General features: G+C 47.6%; 1 long non-coding RNA gene across 1 annotated transcript; it reads left to right on the top strand.

Annotated features, from left to right (window-relative positions):
* Positions 1–596: 596 nt before the first annotated feature.
* LOC112059578 (uncharacterized) lies at positions 597–7,749 on the top strand. The gene is made up of 4 exons (XR_010588969.1): positions 597–750; positions 4,543–4,627; positions 5,228–5,343; positions 7,587–7,749. It is a non-coding gene; the product is annotated as an uncharacterized LOC112059578 (long non-coding RNA).
* Positions 7,750–8,742: the final 993 nt, after the last annotated feature.

Here is an 8,742-nt window from a genome sequence, read left to right as displayed (position 1 = left end):
TATTTGCTTGCCTTTCTCTTACAGGAAACGACAGAGCTACACGAAACAGAGCTGAAGTCACTGTGGTAAGTGGGATTTCTTGACAATGAATTTACTCCCTACTTCAGTGGAGGTGTCACTAACTCTCTGGCTAAATGTGCACGATTATGTCTCCTAGTAGCTGGTTCACTCTGAGGATTAGAGCTGGCTTACTTAACTAATAGAGTGACTCCCTTTACTGAAGCAGTACAGGGGCTCTTGCTTTTGCAGCTGGAGGTCCTGGGTTCTATCCCTAGTGGTGACAATGATGTCCTCAAGAATGCAGTCCCAAGTTAAGATTCCACAGTCCTCCAAGTGCACGAAGGCAGCAGAGGTTCTGCCTACATTACATCTGGTATCAATGAAAACTCATTCTCCTCAAAATGGAGGGAATGGGGCAAGTTTGTCCATCTGACCAGCGAAAAGAGAGGCATGGGTGTATTTGCTGTCTCCTGTTCTCACTGAACGCAGAATAGAACAGGAGTACTTGTGGCACCTTAGAGACTAACAAATTTATTTGTTTATTTATTATGCAGAATAGTGTCTAATATCTGTATTTCCATGTTTTCAAGGCAGTCACATACTTTATTGGAAGAAAAAGTCCATGAAATAGAACATATTAAAGAGCAGGTGCAGCATCTGCGTGCAGAGATCAATGGTGTGATGGAGGGCATCCTGCATTCTGTTCAAGAAATCCTGGAGGAGAGTGACATCCCAGGAGAGAACAGGGATGTAAGAGACTGGAATTGTAGAATTAGACCTTTCTGTAGCTCTCCCCATACCGTCACACGGCTTCTTGTCACACCGTTCCTAGCCAATTAGGGCCTGTTAGTCCTTGCTATGGACCTGAACATTAGGGATGGGATTTTCAAAACACTCAGCGCTGGCCTGACACTGCTTCCATTGAAGTCAGTGGGAGATTTACCATTGACTTTGCTGGGAGCAGAGTTGCGCCAGTGCGGAGCACTTTTGAAAATCTCACTCTTGGAGATTTCTCACTGCTGTGCTCTGACAGAATCTGCTAGAACTTTGGTAATTATGGCATTTCTCACCAAAATGTCTCGTAAGTGTAACACTGAACATTACCATGTGGGTGGCACTATACCAGTAACATTGTTTAGGTTCCTACTTGTTCCTGGAAATGTATAATCTGGAATCCCAAAGTCCTTAAACAGTTGATCCCAAACTGCAGCTAGAGGTATGAGGTGTCTCTTACACTACAGGATAGCAAACTTAATTTCAGAGGCAGTGAGTGTAGTTAATTAAGGCATTGAACTGAGAGTCAGGAAAGCTGGGTTGTATCCCTGTGTAGCAAAGCGCGGCAGGGCCCCCTTTGGCTCCTGCCTCTGCTAGATTCACAAAGTCACCCTGGGGTTAGTAACTACTCATGCAGTTTATTCACAGACTTGTTCCCACCACTGTTTCACCATATACAGTTGGCCCTTCATCATCTGCAGGCAGGAGGGAAGAGCTACCGCCCTGCCTTTTCCCCTTTCTTTAGGCTCCCCCCTGGCTTCCTTCCACTGAGGCTTTTATATAGCCCCAGGCTAATTTGGGGAAGCAGAGACAACTGCCACCTATTTGGGCCAGGTTACCTCCAGCCAGCTCTAATTTATTCCCCTAAGTGGGAGCTGGCGTGACAGAGGGCTGAATCAGCAACCCTTTGCCCAGCACCCTATCACACACCTCCTCCCCCTTCTCCAACCACCTGGTTTGCCTTTCTGCATCCTCTCCTCCCTCTAACAGGTCAGTCCCAGGGTTTGCTGTGTGGGGTTCCTCCATCCCCTACCCACAGAAACTACATTGTGTGGGGGGCCCCACAGCTCCCCCACAACCCACAGGTCCTTGCACCATTCACAGCCCCCTGGGTGTTCTCCTGGTTTCCCCCCTTCCCTTCCATCAGGAGTTTGGGGTTGGTCATGGTCCTCTTCCGGACATTCAGTATTTCCTGTCCCCCAAGCTTGTGCAATGGGGCCTGGGTCTCTTCCTTTGGGGGTCTGCTATTAAGGGCCTCCACTGGGCCTTGCTCTCCAGTCAAGGACCCTGGGTGGACGTCTCTCCCATAGCTTCCCTCTCCTTTCTTGGGCTCTGTTGTCTAGGGGTTTTCTTCTTGGATCTCCCATTTTTCCTATCTTGGGCTTTCTCCCTCTGCCCATCTTCCCTCCTGGGAAGGGGTCCCAGTCCATACCTACCACCACCATGCAAGACAGGCCCTTTACTACCCCAACCCACTGCCACTTAAACCTGCCCCAAACCTCAAGGGGCACCCGGGCCATAGGGTATTTACTCCTATCCCCATGGATGCATTCTAAGTCCATCTTCGCACCGGGAATCCACCAGTGCGGCCCTACCAGCTTCCTTTGTACCAGGGAGCAGGCCAAGGCTGAATCCACCAGGCCTCGCTGGAGTTTCCTCCCCACCATTACTGGAATGCTGGATGGCTTCCGCCCCTTCCCCTGCTCTCCAGCATTTGCCCAGCCACAAAGCTCTGCCCTCCCACAATCCATGTGCAGCGAGTCCCCATTCTTGTGTCCTGATCATCCGCACTGCCAGTAGACAACCGGCCTGGATCCCATGGGAGCCACTCGGGTGTCCTCCCGTTTGTTCTTGGGGCCCTTCCCAGGTGGGGGGGTTTTCTGGGCCTTCTCCCGGTCTCCACTTCCTTGCACAGCCATCCCTCCCTCCTGGGGAAATCTGCCTCCGTGTACTCCTCCGTAACCTTTACGGCCGCCTCTACCATATTTGGTTGATGCCTCCTCACCCACACGTTTATGTTCTCAGGGAGGCCTTGTAAAAACTGCTCTAGGACAAGCATGTCCATGATCTCCCCCACTGTCTGGGTGTCTGGCCTCAGCCAGCGGGTGGCCCAGTCCATTAACTTTTGAGCGAATGCCCAGGGCCGCAACCCACCCCCCATCCACCTCGCCGACCATAACTTCTGGCCATACTTCTCCACGGACAGCCCTGCCCAATCCAGGATGGCTGCCTTTACCGCTTCATAATTCCTGGCCTGCTCTTCACTTAGGGCCATGTAAGCTGCTTGGGCTTCGCTGGCTAGGTAGGGAGCTAGTCGCAGGGCTGAGGTTGCCCTATCCCATCCAGCTCCCACAGCTACCCACTCAAATGTGCCTAGGAAGGCATCGGGGGTCATCTGTCGGGCCCATTTTACACAGTCCTAAGTCCGGCACCCAAATGTCATCCCCTCCCGTGGGACTCATCACTTTCTGCAGGAGCTGCTGTTGGATGCCAGCCTGCTCCCGAATGAAGTCCTGCAGGCTCTTCTGCTGTTCTGCCTGCCAGGTGAGCAAGGCTGTCTCTCCAGTTAGTGGGCTTGCTGAAAACTCTGCATTGCCTTCTGCACCTCCTCCTGCTGCTTGATCAGCCATTACAGGGTCTCCTCCATCTGCGGACTGCCAAACACTTGCTCTGGCATGGGATCCCAGACAAACCGCCATGTGTAGCACAGCACAGCCGGGCTCCCTAGAGTCCCACCTCTGCTAGATTCACAAAATCACTCTGAGACCCTGGGGTTAGTAACCACTCGTGCAGTTTATTCACAGACTTGTTCCCACCACCATTTCACCATATACAGCTGGCCCTTCACTGTCTGCAGGCAGGAGGAAAGTGCTATTCCCCCCATTTCCCTTTCTTTCTGCCCCTGCCCCCAGTTTCTTCCTTCTGAAGCTTTCATACAGCCCCAGGCTAATTAGGCGACAGCTGTCTCTGCTTCCTCAATTAGAGCCAGATTACCTCCAGCCAGCATTAATTTATTCCCCTAAATGGAAGCTGGCGTGACAAAAGGCTGAATCAGCAACCCTTTGCCCATCACCCTGTCACGACCTGACTCTGCCATTGTCTTGCTTTGTGACTGTGGGCATGTCTCTTAAGCTTTTTATGCATTTATTGTTCCATTTGTACAACTGAGATAATACTTCCCTGTCTTTATGAAGTGCTTTGAACTCCTTGGATGGAAACACTGTATAAGTACATCTTATAATAATAAGGGCTAGTTTTTGTTTTTTAACTTAACCCTCTCTTCCCATCACGGAGACTTGATCATTTCAATTCCTTAGCCTTGACACCTATTCTCAAAGTCACTTTTAACTGAGCCACCAACTTTAGCGGAGGAGTATATAAGACTCCCCATCACTGCCTCTTCTTAGCTCTCTATCTGGATCATTACTGAGTGGTGAAATACTCTTTCTCGCATTTTGGGGACTGGCTGGTATTCATGGTGCTCTCTCAGCTGGCCTCTAGAACAATAGAATGATGTGGAAACCAAACCCAGGTCTCTGACACAGCAGTGGAGAGCTTTACTGTGTGGCCTCCACCTCAGTAGCTGAATGAGTTTATATCCTTCCAACAGTTACTGGGAAAACTTATTTGAGATGGAAGTTACCATTGTGTGTTTTATTGTGATTTTTCTCATTGACACTGAGTATTTCACCTTAAGTGCCTGTGAGTGTTTATGTTGTTTGCAAATATCTTTCCCTTCATTACCTTATGTCTTCTCTTTTTTTTCAGCAAGTGCTAGAGATGATAAATGTAGCATTTAAGAAGGTTTATGAGGACCATATCCAGATGCCTGACTGGGCTCAGAAATCCATAGGTAAGGATACTACTAGCATTCTGCTCTTATATAGCACCTTTACAATGATAAATATAGTTATTCCTCCTTAACAAACTGGGGAAACTGAGACACAGAGGTGCTAAGTTGACTTGCCTATGTTCAGACAGGAAGTCAGTGGCAGAGTCAGGGATACAACCCAAGTCAGCAGAATCCCTGTCCTCTTCCCTCACCACTAAACCATGATGTCTCTGGTAATGTTGTTATGAACTTTTAAAAAGTATCTGAGACATTCTTCTCCTCTGCACTGATTTATGCACTTCACCAAAGGTGAATGAGAGATCTTGATTTTCCTTACAATAGTGTGACATAAACCCATTCTAGATATTGATTCATCATTTATACCATGCTAATCTCCATATCAGATCATTATGGGATGTTCTCTACATCATATTGTGACATAAATCTAGCCATAAGATATTGTAGCCACTCTTCTTCTTTGACACCTAGGAACTCAGATACCACCGTGAGGAACATAGGATGGATAGACTGATGGTCTATATGTAACATTAGAAATATTTTGTAATCCACTGCTTGTCATAGGCTCTGGCCTTTCTTAATCTATTCATATTTTAATTGCAGGTGCCACCATTGATACAGGCAGAACATCTAAGAGTTTTGAACTTGGGAGAACAGAGGGGTGTTGTTTTGGTTCATGGTTCTTTTCTTCTGCAAACCCTCCAGATACTATTTTACAGGTAGAGCACATCTGTCTACTTTGTGTACTCTCTTATACTACTTTCAAATATCCTCATTCAAAAACTTTCTCAAGAAACCTGTTCTTCAGTGATGAACCTACAATTAGTTAGCCAACTAATTAAGGAAAGGTTGAGGGGCAGTTGGGGGTAGATAACCTGCATTTAAACCCACACCCACAAAGGGAATTAGGTGTTGCAATGCTCAGTATCATGGCACCTAACTTTTAGGTGCCTGAAAAATCACAGGAACAACACTGTGAGCCACAAAGCCTGTTTTAGGCACCCAGGCTTCCTATACAATGAATAGGAAGAGATAGGCAACTTACAATGGGATCCACAAAAGTCATCATGCTAGGCAGGGAGTCTCCTAAGCTAGCCGATGGGAGATGCTGATGAGAGAGGGGTGTCCTAAGCCCCTCCCCTCTCTTGGAGATAGGTGCCTGATTCTAATTAGTAATTCACAAGGGGAACCTCTCTCCTGGAGTTAGACGGCTTAGGTGCCCAAGTCATTTCTTGTGAGAATGAGTTAGGTGCCTACCTTGCGCCACATAAAAGGGCCAGAGGAGGAGGTTCCCACCTTATAACTTTTAGCCCCGTGGTTAGAGCACTAACCTGACATGTTGGAGACCCAAATTAAATTCTCCACTCTCTAGGGGGAGAGAAGAAATTTGAACAGGGGTTTTCTCCCAAGAGTGCTCTAACCACTGAGCTATGGTATATTCTGATGTGTGGCTTCCTCAGTCTCTCTAGTTGAAGCTGTTCTGCTGTGGATAAATGAGTCATTGACGTGGGGGACTGGACACAGGTCTCCCACCTCCCAGCTGGTGCCCTAACCACTATACTGCACTGTACTCTCTCTCTCTGTTTCTTGCTCAGGCTTTGATGTGAGATAGGTGTCTGGTGGCCTAGAGAGAGGCAGCAGTGCACATATTTACAGGCAGAAACATAGTTGCCAATGGAACTTTTACCCAGAAGACTTTGGCACCGAGTCAGATTAGGCACCTACAACATTTGGCAGAATTTTTTTGGATCTCAGTGAAGCTTAAACTGGAACATAAGCACCTAAACCCAAGACATAGGTGCCTAAGTCTGGAGTTTAGGCACCTAAGTATCTTTGTGGATGAGGGCCTTTGAGCCTGATCTGAAGCCCACTGACATCAGTGGAGTTCTCGCTTCTTTATTTATACAGACTAAAAACCCAGGGCATAAATATGTAGTTAATGCATATAAAAATCTATACATTTTAATTGTTTTTCTCTCCTCCGCCCTTCATATGTTGCTTGCCTCCTTAGGAACTGATCCAGTGCCCTCTGAAGTCACTGGAAAGATTCCCGTTAACGTCCGTGGGTACTGGATTGGGACCTTAGATTGTAAGATCTTTAGGGCAAGGGCCATGTCTCCCTCAACGTTTCTTAGTGTCTTAGCACCACGAGCCCCTGATTGTCCGTGGGGTCTCTAGGCGCTAATGCAATAGAAATAATCAATAATAAGTAATAGTAGCGATTCCCTTTCTTCCTCCAAGAAGGGTGAAGAAATCAAGTAATTTCCTGTAAACCCAACATTATGGCATGAGGTTTTTTTATGAGGGTGAATCAGGTCCACTGGGAGCAACCTCCAATGTGTACCACTCTGACTATGTCATAGCCTTCTTCACCAGGTTCCTGGGTACACTCGGGCTAGTTCATAGAAACCATTTGCTCCCAGTAGTGGAAGAATTACTGTATCACAACAAAAATCCCTTTGATGTGGATGTTATTTCTTTGTCCCAACTTCCTGCTGGCATTTGTACTTAACACCACTGAAAGCCACGTTCTCTTTTGTTGTCTGTGATCTTTAATCTTTAGACCCATGCTTTGAATGACTGCAAACACCTCTGGCCGGATTTAAAAATCATTCTTGGGCCCCAGTTCAGATGTGTAGTAGAAAGATGGAACTTTATTGACTCTGATGGTGCTATGGCCTAAGTTCAAGTGTTATTGGAAAGGCAATTTTCCCTATAATAAATAATAAGAAAGTCTCAGGTTTGATCTATGAGCTCAATGTCATAAAATATTAAAGCTCTCTGTTCAGGTGATAGACAGGCAAGGAAATCTACATTTTTGTAGATTTGATAGAACTGTATTAATTTACCAGCATAAAGTCAAATAACAGAAGACACCATTTTTTGTGCTTTTCACTGAATACACTTGTATATGAGATGTGTTACTCCATCAGTGTTAATTGGAGTTGGTTTCTGCTTCCAGCCAGACGTTCACCCTGGAAACTGCTGGGCTTTCCAAGGATCTCAGGGGCAGGTAGTAATTAAGTTGCCTGAAAAAATTTACCCAACCGCTGTTACACTCCAGCACATCTCTAAGGCAATCTCTCCCTCTGGAGATGTAACTAGTGCCCCAAAGGATTTTGCTGTATGTGTGAGTATCTGCCTTTAACTTTTTAAACTGGAATTTCATGGTGGGTAAATACAAGAAAAGAGACTTGCTTTGTATGTCTGTTTATAGGATATCAGGCCTGTTCTCTTTGCAACTGTGCACAAGGTTAAGGAATTTTTTTCAGATGAGGTGTAATTTTATCACTACTAACAATGTTCATTTCTATAGTACTTTTTGTCTGAGTGTCTCAAAGTGGCCTTACAAATAATAACTAAGCCTCACAACATCCTTGTGCTATTGGTAAAGGATTCAGAAGGATAACATCATCCACCTCTTAAGTGGAAGCAACAGCTGTTTAACATCATCACACAGCAACCCTGTCCAATAGGTTTAGGGGAGCTCACTTGAAATTGCAATTGCAGCAGAGACTTAGGGTACATCTACACTGAAAAAAAAAGACCACAGCGAATCTAAGGGCCTGGGGTCAACTGACTTGAGCTCACGGGGCTCATGCTACGAGCATGGGTGGCGGGTATAATAAGCCAGGGGAGGCCACGCCTCCCCAAACAGGTTGTGGCGCACTTCCCTCTGGAGGCACACTGCTGGTCTGCTGCCTTTGGAGCACCGCTGCAGGAAGGGCGACCAGGCTGTGGCCCCACCCACGCTCTGCCCCAAAGCCCCACTCCCGCATCCTGCTTTTCCCCCGTGGCCCTGCCCACGCTGCTCCTCTTCCTGCCTTCACTCCTCTTCTCCCCTGAAGCTGATGAGGACTCGGGCGGGCGGGCCTGGGACTCCAGCCGGCTGGGGCCCGGGGCGATTGGACACGGCTGGCAGGCTGTGGTGAGCCGGTGGCCCAGGGTGGCCAGTGGGCTGGGGACTTGGGGTGGCTGGTGGCTCAGAGCCAGTGGCCCAGGATTCAGGGTGGCTCGGGCGGGCAGTCTGGGGCTCAGGGTGGCTCGGCCAGGCCGCTCAGGGCTCATCCGGCCATGGTGGGAGTCTCGGAATGTTTACATTCCAATACATCATCATT

This window comes from Chrysemys picta, chromosome 6 (genome assembly GCF_011386835.1).
Source record: "Chrysemys picta bellii isolate R12L10 chromosome 6, ASM1138683v2, whole genome shotgun sequence".
Lineage (NCBI taxonomy): Eukaryota > Metazoa > Chordata > Testudines > Emydidae > Chrysemys > Chrysemys picta.
Note: the sequence above shows the minus strand (reverse complement) of the source record. Positions and strands in the feature narration are given on the sequence as shown.